Genomic DNA, 21,960 nt, shown 5'->3' with positions numbered 1-21,960 from the left:
CAGAAAAGAGATAAAGATGCAACAGTGCGGTGAAGAGACAGAGGTTGAAGGGACCCAGTAAGAGGAGGAAAGTTAATGAGACGAAACGCCTTTGACTCCACCCTATTCAGAAGAGTTGTATGTGGGGAGCCTCCCCACACATGCGAGTTGTATTCCACACAGGAGCGGATAAAACCCGTGAATAGAGTCAACAATTATGCAGGGATAAAGAAGGAATGGAGACGACTTAGCACACCTAATCTCTTAGAAGCAGATTTTACAAGAGATGTAATATGATCTTTCCAAGACAAGTCCTGAGTGAATAAAACCCCAAGCATATTAAAAAATGATGCAGGATTAAGCTGATTATTATTAAACATTAGTGGGTACAGCTGTGGAAGATTTTGTCGGGTTGATAGGTGTAAGAACTGAGTCTTTGGTGAATTAAAAACAACAAGATTATTTTTACCCCAGTCAGAGATTCAAGCTAAGTCAGACACTAGGTGTGCCATAGCCTCATCCTTTGTTTGTTGAAGTAACTGCTGAGATAGACGTTGCGGGAACCGAATGGAAAGGTTAAGAGTGGATAGGGTTAGATGTACAGCTTACAAGGTCATTGATGAATAAAAGGAAGAGAGTGGGTGATAGGAGAGAGCCTTGAGGAACACCACTGTTGATAGATCTAGGAGTAGAACAAGGGTCATCTGCAACAGAGGCTATAGAACGACCAGAAAGGAAGCTAGAGATGTAGGCACAGATAGAAAGATAGAAACCATAAGAGGGCAGTTTGGAAATTAAAGACTTATGCCAGACTCGACTGAAAGCCGTTGAGATGTCAAGTGCAATGGCAAAGCTTTCGCCAAAGTTCCGAAAGGAGGATGACCAGGTGAGAAGATCGCCAATGGAGCGTCCCTGACGGGACCCATACTGATGATCAGAAAGAAGGTTGTGATAGGAAAGATGCTTTAAAATTTTTCTATTAAGCATTGACTCGAAATCTTTAGAGATACAGGATGTTAAAGCAACTGGACCATAGTTAGAGGGTTGGGAATGGTCACCCGTCTTTGGGACTGGCTGAATGAGAGCAAACTTCCAACAAGAAGGAAAGGTACAAGATGACAGACAAAGGTGAAAGAGTTTACCTAGGCAGGGTGTAAGCACAGAAGCACAGTTCTTGAGAACAACAGGAGGGACTCCATCAAGCCCATATGCCTTGTTAGTGTTGAGGAGTGAGATAGCAGAAAATACACCACCTGAAGAAATTATGTCAGCCATGAGGAAGTCAGAGGGGGGAAGTGATGGAAAAACAGCACTGGAATCATCTATGGTGGAATTGGAGGAGAAAGTCTGAGAAAGAGATCTGCTTTATCAGTAGAAGAAATAGCTACAGAACTATCAGAGCAGAAAAGAGGAGGGAAGGACGATGAGGTAAAGTTGTTAGAAAGGTTTCTGGCAAGGTGCCAGAGGGAGTGGGAAGAATTCGAGTTGGAGAGTTGAGAGCATTTAGTACGGATGAAATTATTTTTAGCAGTGTGAAGAACAGACTCAGCATGATTCCGGGCAGAAAAGTAAAAAAGATGTGATTTAGGGGTGGGTTGGCTCCCGTGCCATTTATAGGCCCTTACCTTGTTGTGGACAGCATTAGAACAAGCTTGATTTAACCAAGGCTTTGTTGCATTAGTCAAAGGATATGAAAAAGGAAAGTCTGCTTCCATGCCTGAGAGAATAACCTCCATTATGTGCAAGGCACACTCAGATGGCTCCCGGCCATGAAGCAATAATCATTCCAGGGAAAATCAAAGAAGTACTGCCTGAGGGCCTCCGAATCTGCAGCTCCAAAGTGCCACAGTCGACGTTTCTTTGGAGGGTCCACAGGCCTTACCAGAGCGATAGGACAGATTAAGGTAATAAGGTTGTGACTGGAGGAGCCCAATGAAGAAAAAAGATTAACAGTGTAAGTAGAAGGATTAGTTGTAAGGAAGAGGTCAAGTATGTTGGGACTCTTTCCAAGGCGGTCAGGGATAAGGGTAGGGTGCTGTACAATCTGCTCCAGGTCATTAAGGAGAGAAAAGATGTAGGCTTGTTCACCAGGAGGATCAGTTAAAGGAGAGAAGAGCCAAAGCTGGTGGTGAACATTGAAATCTCCTAGAATGGAGATTTCAGAGAAAGGAGAAATGGATCGAATGTGTTCCATCGTAGAAGTAAGAGAGTCGGAGAATTTTTCAAAATCAGTAGAATTAGGGGATAAGTAAACAGCGCAGATTTATTTAGTCAGAAAATGACAAGAAAGCCGAAGCCAGAGTGTAGAGAATTAAGAAGAATCGAGTTCAGGAACACGAGAGCAAGATAGGCCGTTGGATATATATATATATATATATATATATATATATATATATATATATATATATATATATACATAACAACCACCTTTGGCTTTGAAATGAGTATAGAGAAAGTAGAAGGATACAGAAAAGGGTTTGCTGTTAGTTGCCTCAGACAGCTGAATCTCAGTTAAGGAAAGAAGGTGAGGTTTGGAGGAGGAGAGGTGGTGCTCAACAGAACGAAAATTAGAGGAAAGGCCACGAATGTTGCAGAAATGAAGAAGTGAGTCAGACAATGGTTCCAGGCAGCTCTGGTCGTCATTGGGAAGGGGGGTGGAAGGTGAGGGCATTTATGGTCCCCCCTCTGGGGACTCCTAGGCTAGGTGTTCAGACTCCACGATTTATTTTTGAGTTTTAGAAAAGGAAGTGTAGTGTGTACTGTGCATGTAGTTTGGAGGTGATAGTTAGAGAAGCTTGTATTGGAGAGCATGCTGGCCTACTCTCTGTGTTACTGAAACAGTAAAAAAGTTCAGCAAAGGGGGATGGTCAGGAACTAATCCTGAGGGCTGATGAAACGGGAGCTCCAGCTCTCCCCGTCATCAGCTTTCCATTCCCCTTGGGGGTACTTCCCAGCTCGATTGGTGCTACAGTTTAATCATATATATATATATATATATATGATACACTATATACGAGGTGCTACCCAAAAGTTCCAGTAATTTGAACAGAAAGAGGCAACCATTTGCAGTTTTGCCTTTTGCCACTAGGAGGATTCAGCAGCACCCTGTGTGCATCAGTGTGGCCCTGGCAGTGTCTGTGAGCAGACATGTTGTTGAGCTAAGCTTACTATTGTAACGTGGTGTGTAGGTGGTTTGGCGGTTTTGCAATGGCGGACCTCACGGAACAAAGAACCTGCATCAAGTTCTGCTTCAAGATCAACAAGATGGTTGCAGACTCTCACCATGTCCCAAAACAGAGCATTTTTCTGGTACAAGTGGTTCCAGGAAGGACGAACGTCCGTCGAAGACGATGACCCTTCTGGACAGCCGTCAATTGCAACAACACCGAAAACGTCGGAAATGTTCATTAGGCTATCCTTGTTGATTGTAGACGAAATATCCATGATGTTTGTGATATAGTTAGACTGTCGTACGGGAGCATGCTACATTTTGTTTGACGTGTTGGGCATGAGATACATCACTGCAAAATTTGTGCCAAGACTGCTGAGTGACGAGCAGAAGGCACATCGTGTTGCAGTTTGAAGGGAGCTCAAGAATCAGGTCAGAGATGATGCCACCTTCATCTTCAAGGTCATAACTCGTGATGAATCATGGGTTCATGGTTATGACCCGGAGACAAAGCAGCAGTCATCACAATGAAAGTCTCCCAATTCACCGAGGCCGAAAAAAGTGCAAGTTTGTTTGCAGCAATGTCAAGTCGATGTTGATATCTTCTCTCTATATCCAAGGGATTGTTCACAAGGAATTCGTCCTACACGGTCAATCTGTCAGTGGAAAGTTTTATTGTGAAGTTTTGCAGTGTTTGAGGGAGAACATCCACTGCAAACGTCCAGAACAGTGGAAGAACGAAGACTGGGTCCGGCATCATGACAACACCACCATCCACACATCAATAATTGTTGTCCGGCAGTTCCTGGCTTCCACTAACACGGTAATCATTCCTCACCTACTCTGTTCGCCTGACCTTGCCCCCCACGACTTTTTCCTATTTCCTAAGCAGAACTTATGACTGAAAGGGCGTCGATATGACTCGATTGATGAGATCCAGACAGAAGCGCAGGAAGTGCTCAAGACCATCAAGCATGAAGCCTTCCAGGGATGCATGGACTCGTGGAAAGAAAATGCTGGGACCACTGTATACATGCCCAAGGGGACTACTTCGAAGGCGACAGTGAGAACTAGGAGGTAAGGTAACTTATTTTCCTACAATATTCAAATTACTGGAACTTTTGGGTAGCACCTCGTGTGTGTGTATATATATATATATATATATATATATATATATATATATATATATATATATATATATATATATATATATATATTGCCAGATGCCTCAATCCTGTTTGGGGTGGCCACAAACAAATCGCCTCCAAGTCGCCCTGTCCCCTGCCATTTCACTGCACTGCTCCCAACTCACACCCCCCACTCTCATATACCTCTCCACCCTATCCCTCCATCTCATCCTCGGCCTCCCCCTCCCTCTTCCCCCCTCCACCTCACTCACATACACTCTCTTCGTCAGTCTTTCACCCTCCATCCTCTCCACATGGCCAAACCACCTCAGTGTGTTCCTCATAACGCTTCCTATCACATCCACATCCACACCACAACGCTCCTTTATATCCTCATTCGTCAGCCTTTCTCTCCATGTGACTCCACAGGCTCCCCTTAAATAACTCATTTCCACTACTATCACTCTTGACTTGTGTCCTTCCAACAACGTCCAGGCTTCACTTCCGTACGTTAAGAGTTGGTATCACAATACTGTCATGTAGTAACTTTTTCACTTCCATGCTCACTTCCCTGTTTCTTGTCACTGCTTTCAAAGAACCAGCAACCTTTCTTCCCTGCTGTACCCTTTCAAGCACTTCACCCTCCAAACCTCCATCCTTACTCATCACACTACCCAAGTACTTAAACGTACTCACATTTTCCAATTCCTCACCATTCAACCTCGCTGTACATTCACTGACTTCACCTCTCTCAAAGACCATCACTTTACTCTTCCCTACATTCACCTTTAGATTCCATTTCTTATACACTCTCTCAAACTCATCCACCAAGCCTTGCAGCTCCCCTTCGTCTTCACTCAACAACACAGTATCATCAGCAAACAACAGTACAGGGAGTTTCCAAACACTATCCTCTCTCACCTGGGCCACTCCAACATCCACCACCCTACCTTGTACCTCTTTTATTACCCCATCCATGTACAGATTGAACAACCATGGAGACATGACACATCCCTGTTTCAACCCAACTTTCAAAGAGAAAAATTCACTTAGTTCACCATCCACACGCACTGCAGCCTTCGCACCATCGTACATACTCTTCACAGCATTCAACAACTTCCCATCTACTCCATATATTCTTAACACTTTCCACAATCCTTGTCTATCCACCCTGTCACATGCTTTCTCCAAATCCATGAAAGCCGCATACAATTTCTTTCCCTTCTCTAGAAACTTTTCCACTAAAGATCTAAGAATGAATATCTGATCTACACAACCTCTTCCCTTCCTAAAGCCTCCCTGTTCTTCTCCAACTAATTTCTCTGTTCTTTCTCTAACTCTGTCAATAAGTATCCTACCATACACTTTTCCTATTATACTAAGAAGACAAATGCCCCTATGATTACCACACACTTCTTTTTCCCCATATCCTTTATACAAGGGAATAATTATACCTGATTTCCAATCCTCCGGGACTCTACCTTCCTCCCAGGCCAATCTGCACATTTTCCACATCCATTCTATTACTATCTCTCCCCCATGCTTCAGCATTTCACCACACACTCCATCAATTCCTGGGGCTTTCCCCAATTTAACTTTCTTCATTGCTCCCACAACTTCTGTCCTACTGATTTCTTCCAGTCTTCTCACCTCCCTCCTTCTCCCAGCCATTCCCCAGCCACTTATACTCACATTACTTCCATCCTCTGTGTTCAACAATTCCTTAAAGTGTTCTCTCCATCTGCTCACTTTTTCTCCCTTCTCCACTAGTAATCTACCATTTTTATCTTTCACTCCCCTGCTAACTTCACTTCCACCCTGTCTTACTCTTTTCACCTCTTTCCAGAACATTTTCTTACAGTCCCTCCACTTTAATCTCAAATTCCTTCCAAATTTCTCCTCCACTCTCTTCTTACTCTCTCTTACCAATCTTTTCACCTCTCTCTTTCTTTCTACATATAACTCTCTCTTCCGCCTCTCAACTTCTTCCACGCCCCTATTTCTCATCCATTCATTGTATGCTTTCTTCTTTTGTGCCACAGCCTGTCTCACCTCTTCAATCCACCACGCTGTTCCTTGCACCCCGCTCCGTCTTCTCTTCCTTCCACACACCACATCACATGCTGCACATATTTCTTCTGTAAATATCCTACACACACCTTCCACGTCTCCCATCTGCTCCAATTCATATTTGCCCAATCGTTCCTCCACTTCTCTCTTATACTCTGCCTTTTTCTCATCCTCTTGTAACCTTTCCACTCTCCTTGCAACTAGTCCTTCCTCTCGTCTTTCCCTTGTTCTATTCCTCCAACTTACTTGCATTCTAATTCTGGCCACCACCAAGTAGTGGTCAGAAAGTCCACTCCCCCAACCTCTACAAACTCTTGCATCCATTACACATCTTCGCATCCTTTCATCCACACACACATAATCAATCATTGCCTTCCTTTCATTAAGTTCACCACCCACCCTTCTCATCACTCGCCATGTATACCTGTGGATCATTTTATGCCTGAAGAGGGTATTGGCTATCACCAACCCCCTCCCAGCACAATTGTCCACTAATGCACTCCCATTCTCATCTATCTCAGCAGGCACACCCCACTCACCAACTATTCCATCCACCTTCACATTCCCAACTTTACCATTCATATCACCGATCAAAAACACTCTCTCATTCCTTCCAAGCTTTTCCATGCACACTTCTACATTTGTCCAGAACTCTTCTATCACTCTTCTAGCACGATCTTGCATTGGCGCATACACACACACAATCGCCCACATTTGTATTCCAACTTTCAACTTTACCCACACAATCCTTGACCCAACTGATCCATAATGCTCTTCTTCCATCTTTTACTCACAACTATACATACTCCTTCCTTTGGCCTCTCATTCTCACCTACTCCTGCACATATACCCCATCCATACTCCCATTCTCTCACACTTTCTCCTCTCCATTTTGTTTCAGTTATTCCACATACATCCACTTTCGCACCCTCAAGCACCTGGACAATCTCTCTCTCTTTCACCTCATCATTCGCTCCCCTTACATTCCACGTTCCGATAACCATGTCCTTTGTCCGGTCCTTGGTTGTCATCGTTTGGTCAGTCCTTGTCCGAGGCTTCTTGTTTGTTTTTTTATTTAGTTGTTTTCCGTGGAGGGGCACTAACCCTTCGCCAACCCTTTTAGTCGCCTTTTACGACAAGCAGAGATACTGGGGGAGTATTCTTGAAAATCCCCCCTATCCCCAGGTAGTGTGGGCAGTACCGAGGCAAAAGTAACGAGTTACATTACCGAGTTACAATTCGACTACCGGTAGCAGTAGTGACGGTACTTTTTTCGTCAGGTACCGAAACTGGTACCGACGGTACATTTTTAAGCATATTTTTTCGGTACTCGGTACCGGTACATTTTATTTATCTATATTCACTCATCGTGTGATAAAAAAAAAGGTGAGGAGAAGGCCTACATGGGAGTGCTGTTGCCAACCCTGGCCATGTGCCTCAAGAAATTAAGAGGTGAAGGAAAGCGCCGATCTGACGGTGTGCTAGCCTCTAGTGAACGCAGTGATCGGGGATGTGGAAGGCTGGTTCAGTCATCGTTTCGAGGACAGTGACTGGCTCCTTGCTGCTGCCTTTCATCCCCAATTCAAGCTATCGTGGTTGGCGTGGTTACCTGAGTCTGCCTCCTACGACACAGAGAAAATGAGGAGGAGGTTGGAGAAGAAGATAGTGTCACTCCTGGAGAGCAAGCTAGGGTACGCGGAGAGCAGCATCACTGATGATGATGACGAGCAGGATGTCAAGGAAGAGTTTTTCGAACCCCTTTATGTAAAAGGGAGGAAGAAAAGGGAGACTGGGATAAAGCTAGTAAAGGAATTTTTAGAGAAACCCCAGAAACATAAAATCAACAAGAACTGCTTTCCTTACAAGGTTTTCAGAGACTTATTTGTAACTTATAACACGCCAATACCATCCACTGCTGCTGTGGAACATCTGTTTTCATTGGGGAAGGATGTGCTCTAACCAAAACGGGTGGGACATAGTGACTATCAGTTTGAAGTGCTCATTTTCCTCAAGGGCACCACTGGATAAGAAAACTGAAGTGCACTGTGTGCATATAATGACACGATGTAGTCATAAAACTGTGTTTATTTTGATAAACATTAAACTAGGTGTATAAGAATGTGATTTACAGTGGCCGGTTGTAGTTTAGCGATCTATGTATTGAAGGTAAAGGACTGAACGGTCGCAAAACCTTATGCTTTAATCACCCCATAGTTAATGTAACTGTGACAATTGTTTGACAACATCTTTCATCTCTCCTCAGGTCCGGCTCTGCTGACAAGACTGGTCTCTGAGTCCTCAGTGTGGTAAAAAAAAAAAAAAAAAAAAAAAAAATACTGAGCAAGTTTACTTCATTCATATTCATGTACCGTGTACCGAGTAACGAGCCGGTACTCGGTACTTCTTTTCTTTTGTATCGATACCGGTCGTCCCATCCATTGCCAGACGCCATGTATCCAAAACGGGGTGGTCAAGGGCTTAGAGTTAATTGTTTTACAGGGAGGGGCACTAATCCTCCACCAACCCCACTTGACACGTAGGGATGCCAACAGCATCTGGTGTTCCCAGGCGGTCACCCATCCAAGTACTAACCAGACCCAAAGTTGCTTAAACACTACAATTTTAGGCAAGCACCGGTACCGGTACGGACGGTACTTTTTGTGTACCGGGTGCCCATCTCTCTCTCTCTCTCTCTCTCTCTCTCTCTCTCTCTCTCTCTATCCAGAGTTGCCCCACGAGGAACGTAGAAGCCCGGGGCTAGGCATGTTGGTCCTAGCATTTAAAATGAGAGGTATTGTACCACCTTCTCTCTTCTTTGAGCGGCATTACGTGGACAATAAACCCAAATCACCCCATGGATATAAACCTACACATGCTCAATCCGGTTGGTGCGCCTTAATTAATCACAAAACCACCCGGCCCATAGCTTGGTTATATGGTTACCACCCAGCTTAGTAAATGGTTTCCTGGTGTGCAGGAAAACATTTGGCTAGTCCTTCAGTGCAGAGTCACCCGTAAACAGAAGGAAGAGGAAAGAGAGAAGGAAAGAAAGACAGAAGAGGAAGGAAGGAAAGAAGGAATGAAGAGAGAAAAGGACAGTCACCCTTGAGCAGCACTATATTGTGTGCGTGGATGGTAAGCGCCCCATCTACCACTATTATGACTGTATAATATATATATATATATATATATATATATAATATATATATATATATATATATATATATATATATATATAATATCTGTCACTCTAACTCTGCTTATATATCTACATAGATATATTTCTGTTTATATTTATATACACTGTATACTGCGATTATGTATATACATGTACTTGAATATTATAAATGATACATATACCTGAATATAAGAAATTTATATATCATCATTCATCATCATCATCCGGACCTTCTTTCCCACCCTAGGGTAGGGTGAGGAAAATTTATATATATATATATATATATATATATATATATATATATATATATATATATATATATATATATATATATATATATATATAATCTCATAAGCTGTTTGAGTGTCCACTGCAGGACCGGCCTATCCTGACCGAAGTGGGGACGATACAGCCAATGTATCTCTACCAAGTGGCTTAGGCTGTCTGGTAGAGATTGTATGTAGGGTGAGAAGTGCTTGTAAATGTAATTGTAATGTTGTAGTGGCTCTGGATGTGTGTGTAGTCTATGAACCAAATGCAATTGGCCCGGGCAAGCCGACTGGGTGGAATCATACTTTATGGTACGCGACACTGGTTGAATCACAGCACCCCTTGTGCCCGCCAAAGCAAGACGTGACCAGAAGAACGTTCCCAAAGTTTATTACCCTGGTGGGGCGCGAACCCACGTTATTCAGTGTACGAAAACGCACACTTTACCACTGTACAATAGAGGCTCCATATATATATATATATATATATATATATATATATATATATATATATATATATATATATATATATATGTTTGTACTCTTCTTCTTTCTTTTGCCAGATGCTTTAATCCCATAACTGGTGGCCACAAAGTAATCTCCTTCATGTCACCTTGTCCTCAGCCATTTCTCTGCTCTACTCCCAGATCACATTTCCCTCTCTCATATGCCTCTCCACTACATCTCTCCTTCTCATTGTGAGCCTCCTCCCCCCTCTCTCCCCCTCTACCTCATTCACATACACTCTCCTCGTCAGTCTCTCACTCTCCTTCCTCTCCATTTGGCCAAATCACTTCAGCGTATTTCACCCAATGCTTTCTATCAGATGCACCTCCACACCACAATGCTTCTTTATGTACCGTACTCATTTGTCAATCTGTCTCTTTATGTGACTCTGCATGCTCCTTTCAGATAACTAATTTCCACTGCTCTCACTCATGATATGTGTCCCTCCAACAAGGTCCAAACTTCGCTTCCATACGTTAGAGTTGGTATCACAATACTGTCATTCAGCGACATCTTTATTTCCATACACACTTCCCATTTTTTTTTTTTTTTCAGGGAAGAAGCAACCACAGGCCAGGAGCCCGTACACCGTTCCTTTAAAAAAAAAAAAAAAAAAAAAAAAAAAGCCAAACTCAAGATCCGTTCATTTCGAGATACCTGGACTGACTACATTTGAAAGACTGGAGATGATCGGAAGTACGAAATACAGACAGAGAGGGACAGTTACAAAGCTGACCTGTTTTATAAATGAAGGACCGGGAGTAACAATTAATTCTTGCATTAGAGAGTTAGACAGAAAAGGGATGAGAGTTTGTTGCTAGACGGGTGCTACGCGCCCGTCATACATGTAGAGGGATGCAAGCAGGCAGTTCAAAGGAGCAGTGACCATTGAAGTAGCGACAGAAAAGAGATAAAGATGCAACATTGAGGCGAAGAGACAGAGGTTGAAGGGAGCCAGCAAGAAGAGGAGAGTTAATGAGACGAAAAGCCAATGACTCCACTTTGTTGAGAAGAGCTTTATGTGGAGAGCCTTTTGACACATGAGAGTTGTATTCTACACAGGAGGGAATGATATCCCTGTATAAAGGAAACAACGGTGCCGCGGCAAAGAAGGTAAGGGGATAGCTTAGCACACCTAATCTTTTGGAAGCAGATTTTACAAGAGAAGTAATATGATCTTTCCATGACTAATCCCAAGAGAATGAAAACCCAAGTACGTTTATGAATGATGCAGGATTGAGCTGGATATTATTAAAAATTAGTGGGTACTCCTGTAGAAGATTGTGTCGGGTTGATAGTTTTAAGAACTGAGTCTTTGATGCATCAAAAAAAGATTACTTTTACCCCATTCAAAGATACAAGCCAAGTCAGCCATTTGGTGTGGCATAGCCTTATCCCTTGTTTGTTGAAGTAATTGCTAGGATGGACGTTGAGGGAACCGAATAGAAAAGAAAAGAGTGGAATCATCAGCGAATGCGTGGATAGGGTTAGATGTACAGCTTAAAGAGTAATTGATGAATAAAAGGAAGGGAGCTGGTGATAGGACAGAGCCCTGAGGAACACAATTGCTGATAGATCTAGGAAAAGAACGGTGGCCGTCTACAACAGCAGCTATAGAACGACCAGAAAGGAAGCAATAGTTGAAGGCACAGATAGAAGAATAGTAATCGTAAGAGAGCAGCTTGGAATTTAAAGATTTTTGCCAGACTCGATCAAAAGCCTTTGAGATGTCAAGTGCAATGGATCCCGAAAGAAAAACGAAAAGGAGTCTGAGAAGTAGGTGAAAGATCGCCAGTCGTGTGTCCCTGACGGAACCCACACTGACGATCAGAAGGTTGTGATTGGAAAGATGCTTAAAAATGTTTCTGTTAAGAACAGACTAGAAAATTTTTGTGACACAGGATGCTAAACCAGTTGGGCAAAGGTTAGAGGGTTGGGAATGGTCACCCTTCTATGGGACAGGCTGACTGAGAGCAAACTTCCAGCAAGAAAAAAAGGTACAAGTTGACAGACAAAGGGGAAAGGATTTACCTAGGCAGGGTGTAACCACAGAAGCACAGTTCTTGAGGACAACAGGAGGGCCTCCATCAGGCCCATATGCCTTGTCTGTATTGAGGCCAGTGATGGTAGGAAATAGATTAGTTGAAGAAATTTTATTGTCAGCTAAGAGGAAGTCAGAATGGGGAAGTGATGGAGGAACAACACCGGAATCGTCTAAAGTGGAACTGGAGGAGAAAGTCTGAGCCAAGAGATCTGCTTTATCAGTGAGAGAGATGGCTTCAGAGCCATCAGAGTAGAGAAGAGGAGGGAAGGATGATAAGATAAAGGTGCCAGAAATCCGGGAAGACACATAAAAAAGATGTGTTCAGGGATGGCTTGTTTCTTTTCAGTGCTTTCAAAGAACCAGCAACCTTTCTTCCTTTCTGTACCTTTTCAAGCACTTCACCCCGTAAACTTCCATCCTTATTGATCACACTTATATATATATATATATATATATATATATATATATATATATATATATATATATATATATATATATATATATATATATATATATATATATATATATATATATATATATATATATATATACAGTATATGTATGTATTCATCATCCGTACTTCCTTGGGAAAGGAGGTATGGATGATGAATATATATATATATATATATATATATATATATATATTGTTACGGGACAGAGAAAACCGTCCCGCAAAGTTCCAGGTTCAAAACAAAAGAGTTAGGTAAAATTACAAGTTAAAGTTTAATGCTCAAACTAACAACTAAACATTCAGGACTCATAAGGATAATGTAATGGCAAAAACAGGTTAAATATATGGTTAACTGCAATAGCCTCTATTAACACGAAATTAGCAAGAGTAAATTTATCTAAGTCAGCCCTGATAAAATGAGAAAACCGGATAATGCTCAGTGAATGCAAGATATATTATTACAGATACAAAATATTATTAATAATGGCTGACACCCAAAGCACATGAATCACAAAAACCTCTCTAGGCCTACGAATTAACACCTAATGCTATACAGCACAAGAAAAAATGTAATAACACTTATACTCAAATTACACAGCAGCTAGATGGTTGGAGACTTCCTGAGCACTCACAAAAATAATAACAACTGTACAGGGGAGGACAGAGATGTGAACAAAATGAGGAGTAGATCTAAGTGGCAATTAATGCAGAGACTGAGCTCATTATATAGGGGCCCGGCAGAGCTTGATACAACTTGTAAGAAGGACGCGCAAATGAAGCCATAGGGGACAAAGAGTTGACACTCCTGCTCTGAACAACAGAAAGAACGACTTACTCTACTATAAGGGTAGAAGGGGGGAGTGAGGTAGAACACGCTAGTGATCAAACATGCAGCATACTGTACGTTAGAATTATACAAAGGATGATGAAATCATAGGCTATGTAACAATATATATATATATATATATATATATATATATATATATATATATATATATATATATATATATATATATATATATATATTCATCATCCGTATATATATGTATATATTCATCATCCATATCTCCTTTCCCACGCTAGAACAGAATGAGGAGCAGCAGTGTCCAGACAGCCCAAATTAATTTACCCAGTCCAATGGGCCACACTTCCATTCACTCATCATTCAAGCCTATGGAATCCTGGCTCTATCGGATATGCCATAAACATTCACCACATTCCGTAGCTTCACATAAACGTATCCGATTGAGTCAATGCGGACGCTGCCACGTTGAAAAAGGATGCCAAATTCCTGATCATACACTTCCGCTCACAACATTCATCCAGCCAGCTTGATCTCTTGTCAGTTCCCTAGCCTCACCGACTTCCAAACCTTTCTTCCTTACACACTCATTCACCACATCTCTCCACCTTCTCCTTGGCCTACATCGCCTCCTCCCTCCTTCGAATTCGGTCAGATATACCTTTTTCACCACTCTATTGTTATCCATTATCTCCACATGACCATACCATCTCAGTACACTCTCTTCGATTCTGGTGTCCACCGACTTCCTTAATGAACATCTTTCACGAATCCCATTATTTCGTATCCTATCCACCCTCTGTACTCCACATATATTCCTCAGCAGTCCCATCTCCACTGCTCTTACTTTTGACTTTTCATTTTCATGCCACAACTCACATCCATATGTTAAAGTTGGCACTACACTCCTTCAGACAAGCCTCGTGCAGCTGCAACACTAAAGCCTCTGTTTCTTATCAAGGCCTTCATTGGACCAGCTACCTTTCTTTCTTGTGTCACTCTACTTTCAACTTCTTTTGCACATTTTCCTCACGTTTCTATCACTGTACCCAGGAACTTGAACTCTCTCACCAATTCCAGTCACTCTCCATTCACTGTAACATCTCACTGGGAGTCACCTTCTCTCTCAATAACCATCACTTTTTTTTTTCTACATTTATTTTCAAGGCATGACGTTCAAAGACATCAGCAAAACTCTGCACTAGCCTACCAAGTTCTTGTCCGGTACTTGCAAGCGGTACTGCATCATCATCACACAACAAATTTGAGATATTCCATCCATCACCATTCATTACCAAAGCCATCCCCTTCTCCATTACTCGTGTTTTTCTTCTCTCATCACCCCATCCATATATATATTGAACAACCATGGGGACATCAAACAACCTTGTCGCATGCCAACACCAATCGTGGACCATTCACTTAGATGCCTATTAACCTTTACACATGCCTCACTACCATCATAAAAACTCTCCACGGCACCTAGGAGCTTACCATCTACACCCTACATGCGCAAAACTTTCCGCAGTCCCTCTCTGTCCACTCTGTCCTATGCTTTTTCCAGATCCATGAATGCCATAAACACCTTATGGTCTTTCTCACAAGCCTTCTCTGCTATCTGTCTTACTGCAATTATATTATGATCTACACATCCTCTGCCACTCCTAAAGCCGCTCTGTTCATCACTCACTAGGACTTCTGAAATCTCTCTTACTTGTTGTATAATAATTCTTCTACATACCTTCCCTACCACACCCAGTAAACTTATGCCATGATATTTCATGAAAGCACTTTGCTTACCTTTATTTTTGTACAGGTGTACAATCACAGTCTTTTTCCATTCTGCAGGCACAGTTTCACTCATCCATGTCTTCTTACATATCTCCAGCAAGCACTTCATTCAACTCTGTTCACTACACTTAAACATCTCTGCATATACCTCATCAGCCCCAGCTGCTTTCCCATTTTTCAGGCGCTTCACAGCACTCTTCACCTGTGTGAGTGTCGTGCCTCTTGGCACTGCATTCCTTCTCTGCACACCCGCAAACCAATCATGTTTATGAGCCGCTTTGCTCTGTCTATTCCCATTCATCAACCTTTTAAGAAATATTCTTTCCATCTGGTCCTTACTTCATCCCCATGGGTTAATAATCTACCACCTACATCCTTCACACCATCACATTTCTTTCCACTTTCTCTTCTACATTTCCGCACCTCTATCCAGAATAACTTCCTGTATTCAGAGTAGTTCGCATTCATTTTCTTCCTAGGTCATCATTTACCTCTTTCTTTTCCTCTTCACTACTCTCTTTACGTGGTTCTTGGTCTCAGTATATTCAGTTCTTAATTCAACTGAACCCCTGTCCTGTAACCACTTTAGCCACTTCTTCCTCTTTTCCTCCACGACTCTCTTAACCTCCTCATCCCACCATGCCGTACCATTTTTTCTTTGTTGTTACACCACACACTGCTTTAGCAATCCTAACTAAGCAGTCTCTATATGCATTCCACACGCTGTTCAGATCCATTTCATTCCAATTCACTGATTCTATCTCCTCCTCTACTTTGGTCCTGTAATCATCTGCCATTTCTTTGATCATCAGCTTCTAAACTTTCAGTCTTTCTCCCTGACTGCTCCTCTCTCTCCTATTCCATCTCGCTCCTCTCAGCTTGATCTTGCATACCACAATCATATGATCTGACAGACCTCCACATCGTCCTCTCACAGCCCTCGTATCAGCAATCATTCCCATCATCGACCTCTCTAAGAGCATGTAATCGATCATGCTTCTTTCAGCACGATCCTCGTTCCCTCTTTACCATGTTCAGTATATTCATGTCCATCTTTGTGTTTGAAATACGAGTTACAAATGCACAACCTACTCTCTTGACACATATCCTTTAGTCACTTCCCATTATCATTTTCTCCTGGTACTCCATAACAACCCGTTATGGCATCCTCAGGACCAGTGGCTACTCTTCCATTCATTTTACAGTTCCTGGGCATTTCTCCCACTACTTCATCCAGCTCGTCCCAAAATTTGTCTTTCTCTCTCTCACTCCTGGCTTCACACGGTGCATAATGCTACAATCACCTCCACTTTCACCTTCTCAAATTTGAACTTGACATACATAAACCTCAAGCTGACACATTTGTAGTCTCTCATTCCACTCTGCCACACCTCATTCATCAACAAAGCAACTCCTTCCTTGCATCATCCTCGCCCATTCATGCCTGATCTTACACATTTCAAACCCTCCCACTCAACTTCATACCCTTTCATCTTCGTTTCACACATTGCCATCACGGCTTATCTCGCACTCTTGAACATATTCATCACTTCCACCCTCTTGCTCTCCTCATTCACACCTCTCACATTCCACATGGCCACACGAGTCTACCCATTTGGTTGGGGCCCTGGGCAGGTATTGGGTCCTCCGAGGCTTTCTGAAATGACTGCCATGATTAAATGATTTTAGATAGGAGAATCTGGGGGACACTTAACCCTGCCTGAAACCCTGGTTATATGGTTACCACCCAGAGTAGTAAATGATTTCCTGAGTACAAGAAACCATTTGGCTTGTCACATAGTGTAGAGATCATATGGCATCTCTAGATTGAGTGAGTGGATGTTGGCCACCCCAAACTACCACATACGTATATATATATATATGTGTGTGTGTGTGTGTGTGTGTGTGTAACAGCAGCAGTTGCTGGCCTGTCACGACCGAAGTGGGAACGATACAACCTATGTATCTCTACTAAGTAGCTTAGTGAAATACCCATGCGGCGGGGTGAACCCGACACCAGCACCCCAGGAGGAGAGTATGAGGGTGTGATACCCATCCCCACAAGGAGATGACAGAGAGGCTGGCTTACCTGACACACCATCCAGGCAAGAGCAACATATCTCTCCCGTGACCCAACGCCCCTTTTCCCCATAGCCAGACCACCCAGCAGTGTACAGGAAAAGTACACTACTCTCCAGCAGAGGGAACACTGGCCAGAATTGGAGTGGGACTTGCAGTGGCAAGATCCCAAGCAAACCCTCGGACACCGAGTCCCCTGGATCGGCCTTCTATTTAACAGAGGACTTAGGAGGAGCCTCAAGGGTTGCTATCCCACTACCCCGACGGAAGGAGGACACGCTCCACCAGAGCTGTGGCTTAAACCGAGAGAGTTCACCCGACCTCTTCCTCTCGACGTCACTGGGACAGGGATCCCTATCCCAGTGGAAGGGGGACACGCTCAGACGACGCTGTGGCTTAGGCTGAGAGAGTTCGCCCGACCTCTTCCTCCTGACGTCACCGGGGCAGGAGTCCCAGGCCCTATGGCAGGAGTGCAGTCTCCACCGGAGCCATGGCTTTTGCCAGGAGAGCCCGTCGGGTGCCTATTCCCAGCCGCCAGGGCCAGCAGTGTCCAGAGGAGTCTCCTCCGACTCCTCTCACGCCCCTGTCTCCCGTAGGAGTACAGGCAGTGCCCAGCAGGGCTGCCTGACGGAGAGAACATCCCCAGGACCTCCCCCGCACACCCTGGACTGGTGTTTCAGTGGGGCCTCATGGGCCCGCCAAGTAGGAGGGTCAAACCTTGGTCGCTTTCCCTCCGCTAGTCCCCAAGCTCCTACAGAGGGAAACACCTCTTGCTCCACCCACCCCTCCTGCGGTGGAGCGAGGCGTCCCTCTCCCCGCCTCGCTCCTCGAGAAAGTGGGATCTGTTCCCCTACAAGAACCCCACCAGAGACCAGACCAGGCGAGACATCCCCAAGGCCAGGTGTCCTGTCCTTGCAGCCCCGCCCTCCCCAGGTGATGACGGACTCCGCCAGGATGAGAGGCCGTAGTCCAGTCCTGATGGCCTCCTCCCACAGACAAGACCGCAATTCCCAGAGTCAGCAGGCCTCCCCAGATGCCTGTTGCAGCAGCTGGACCTCCCCTGGTGCAGGTGGCTGCAGTTCCTCCCTGACGGCCGCCCCTGCCAGACGTGATGGCAACTCAGCCAGGGTACCGCCCTCCCCCTGCCGACCCTAGGCCCAGGCCGCCCCAGGTCCGCCCCCAGGACCCCGACGATGACTAAGGGCCAGTGCCAAGCAACACGCCTCCTGGCCCTCTTCAGCCCTAGCCCAGAGAGCCCAGACTCCAGCCGGACTGTCACGGCTAGGGAGACGCCCTCCACATCACCCACCAACTTCTCCAGGACTAGTGGCGACCACACCAACAACCTACCCCCATGCTATACCCCAGACGGCCCACCCCCTACACCCAGCCGCCACCTGAGGTTCCCAGCATAGGCCCTCTCGCCACCCGTGGCCCATGCCCTCCACTCCGCCAGGACTGTGAGTACAAAACTCTAAGACTGTGTGTCCCCCTACCCCAGTGCTAGTGAACCCTGCCCCCATGCCCCCCTGTGTTGTTGTGTCCCCCAGTGTTCGTACACCCCATCCCAGTGAACTAGCCCCTACTTATTCCCCTGGTGGACCTAGTGTCATTCTCCTTTTGTATAAGATTGTACTCCTAACCATTCAAGCGGAGTGTGTGTGACGCTCACCCACTGGTCGACCTCAGATGTGAAAACTTCCCCCAGTGTTGCCCCTTCCCCACAGGACACTAAACGTCAGTATAACCCCCAGTGTACTCCCCCCCCAGGCCCCCAATTCTTGTCTCCCCCCCCTGTGAACAGACCCACCATAGACTCACTCAAACCCCCCCTCCCTCCCGACCAGTGCAGGACATCATATATTCTCGTCCTATGTAAACGCATACATAACATAAGGTTAGCTAGGATATCGTCTGTCACACGGATGTATTGTACTAGATAGGAATTCGTCTATGTCACGTGACCACACAGAGTTAAGGGCTTGAATATATATTATAGTCCACGTCACGCACGTCATATTGGGTATGATGTACTATATTGTCTGCGTGCGCTGAACATAACATACTTGACATATTTGTGTGCGTTTTAGTACACGGGTGAACCAGGGTTCGCACCCTGCCAGGGTAATAAACTCTGGGAGTGTTTACCCGGTCACATACTGCATTGACGGACAGAAGGGGTGCTGTGGTTGAACCAGTGTCGCTTACTGTAAAGTATGCTTGCATCCAGTTGGCTTGCATGGGCTGATTACACTTGGTTCACAGACTACACACACATCCAAAGCCACTCCAACACTACAATTACACTTACAAGCACTTCCCACCCTACATACAATCTCTACTAGACACCCTAAGCCACTTGGTAGAGGTACATTGGCTGTATCATCCCGATTTCGGCTGGGATAAGCCGGTCCTGCAGTGGAGACTCAAACGGCTGATGATGATGATGATGGTATATATACTGTATATATATATATATATATATATATATATATATATATATATATATATATATATATATATATATAGATAGATAGATAGATAGATAGATAGACAGATAGATAGATAGATATAGATAGATAGATAGATAGATAAATAGATAGATAGATATAATCATCAGCCATTTGAGTCTCCACTGCAGAACCAGCCTATCCCTACCACAGTCGGGATGATACAGCCAATGTATCTCTACCATGTGGCTTAGGCTGTCTAGTAGAGATTGTATGTAGGGTGAGAAGTGCTTGTAAGTGTAACTGTTGTGTTGGAATGGCCTTGGATGTGTGTGTAGTCTGTGAACCAAGTGTAATTGGCCCACGCAAGCCGACTGGGTGCAAGCATAATTTAGGATGCGACATAGGTTCAACCACAGTACCCCCTGTGTCCGCATTAGCCAATGCCATACGTGGCCAGAACACTCCCAAAGTTTTATTACCCTGATGGGGTGCGAACCTTCGTTCTTCAATGTACGATAAAGCACACTTTTACCACAGAGGCTCCATATATATATATATATATATATATATATATATATATATATATATATATATATATATATATATATATATATCATCTCATCAGCTGTCTGAGTGTCCACTGCAGGACTGGCCTATCCCACCCGAAGTGGGGACGATACAGCCAATGTATCTCTACCATGTGGCTTAGGCTGTCTGGCAGAGATTGTAAGTAGGGTGAGAAGTGCTTGTAAGTGTAATTTTAGTCTTGTGGTGGCTTTGGATGTGTGTGTAGTCTGTGAACCAAGTGTAATCGGCCCGCGCAAGCCAACTGGGTGCAAGCATACTTTATAGTATGTGACACTGGTTCAACCAAAGCACCAATTATGTCTGCCAATGCAGTACGTGGAAAGAAGAACACTCCCAAAGTTGATTACACTGGCGGGGTGCGAACCCTCGTTCTTCAGTGTACAAAAACGCACACTTTACCACTGTACCACAGAGGCTCATATATATATATATATATATATATATATATATATATATATATATATATATATATATATATATATATATATATATATATATATATAATCAGGTTGTCACAGCTTTTATCACGCCTTGGTCGAGTGGAATCAGTGCCTGACTTCTATCTAAGAGGTCCAGGGTTCGATTCCTAGTCAAGAGCGTACAAATATATTTGTACACACGCGTTTAATGTGTCTCTCCAACACACACACACACACACACATATAGATAGATAGATAGATAGATAGATACTGATTGTCTTATAATAACTTCTTTGGGTAATATGTTCATTTTGAATATATTGTTTACGTAGACCTCAGTTATGTAGTATACTGTAATCTTGTGTGTGTGTGTGTGTGTGTGTGTGTGTGTGTGTGTGTGTGTGTGTGTGTGTGTGTGTGTGTGTGTTCTTACCTAATTCTTACCTAATTACCTTACCTAATTGTATCTTTACAGGAATGAGTCAAGCTCGTACTGTCCCGTGTCTTAAACCATATTTATCGTACATATCCTTAAATTTGTGAATTGTATTGGCACACACTATTTCATTCGGTAGTGCATTCCATTGATCAATTGCTCAGTTTGGGAAACTGAATTTCCTTACGTCTTTATCACCTCTCTTCTTATGCAGTTTTTTGCAGTGTCCTCTTGCTGATGCTTCTCCATATGTTAAGTAATCATTTATGTCTATTTTCTCCTTCCCTGAGATGCGCTTATATAGCATTATCATGTCACCTCTTTTCCTTCTCTCCTGTAGCGTTGGTAGATTCAGTTTATTTAGTCTTTCTTCGTAGCTTAGGTGTGTGTGTGTGTGTGTGTGTGTGTGTGTGTGTGTGTGTGTGTGTGTGTGTGTTGTAGCACAGTCAATACTGGAAAAAGAATTTTGATGATACTTGGCAGGATGGTTGGAACTGACTCCCAGATGTGCAATGTCCAATTTCACGACGATTGAGATTTTCTGAAGGGGTGTTTTGGCCCCTAATAAATGTCCTTATTGGTGTTGCATTATGGAGCC

Source organism: Coenobita brevimanus, chromosome 19, assembly GCF_032717465.1.
Source record: "Coenobita brevimanus isolate Jiangsu-jjx chromosome 19, ASM3271746v2, whole genome shotgun sequence".
Lineage (NCBI taxonomy): Eukaryota > Metazoa > Arthropoda > Malacostraca > Decapoda > Coenobitidae > Coenobita > Coenobita brevimanus.
Note: the sequence above shows the minus strand (reverse complement) of the source record.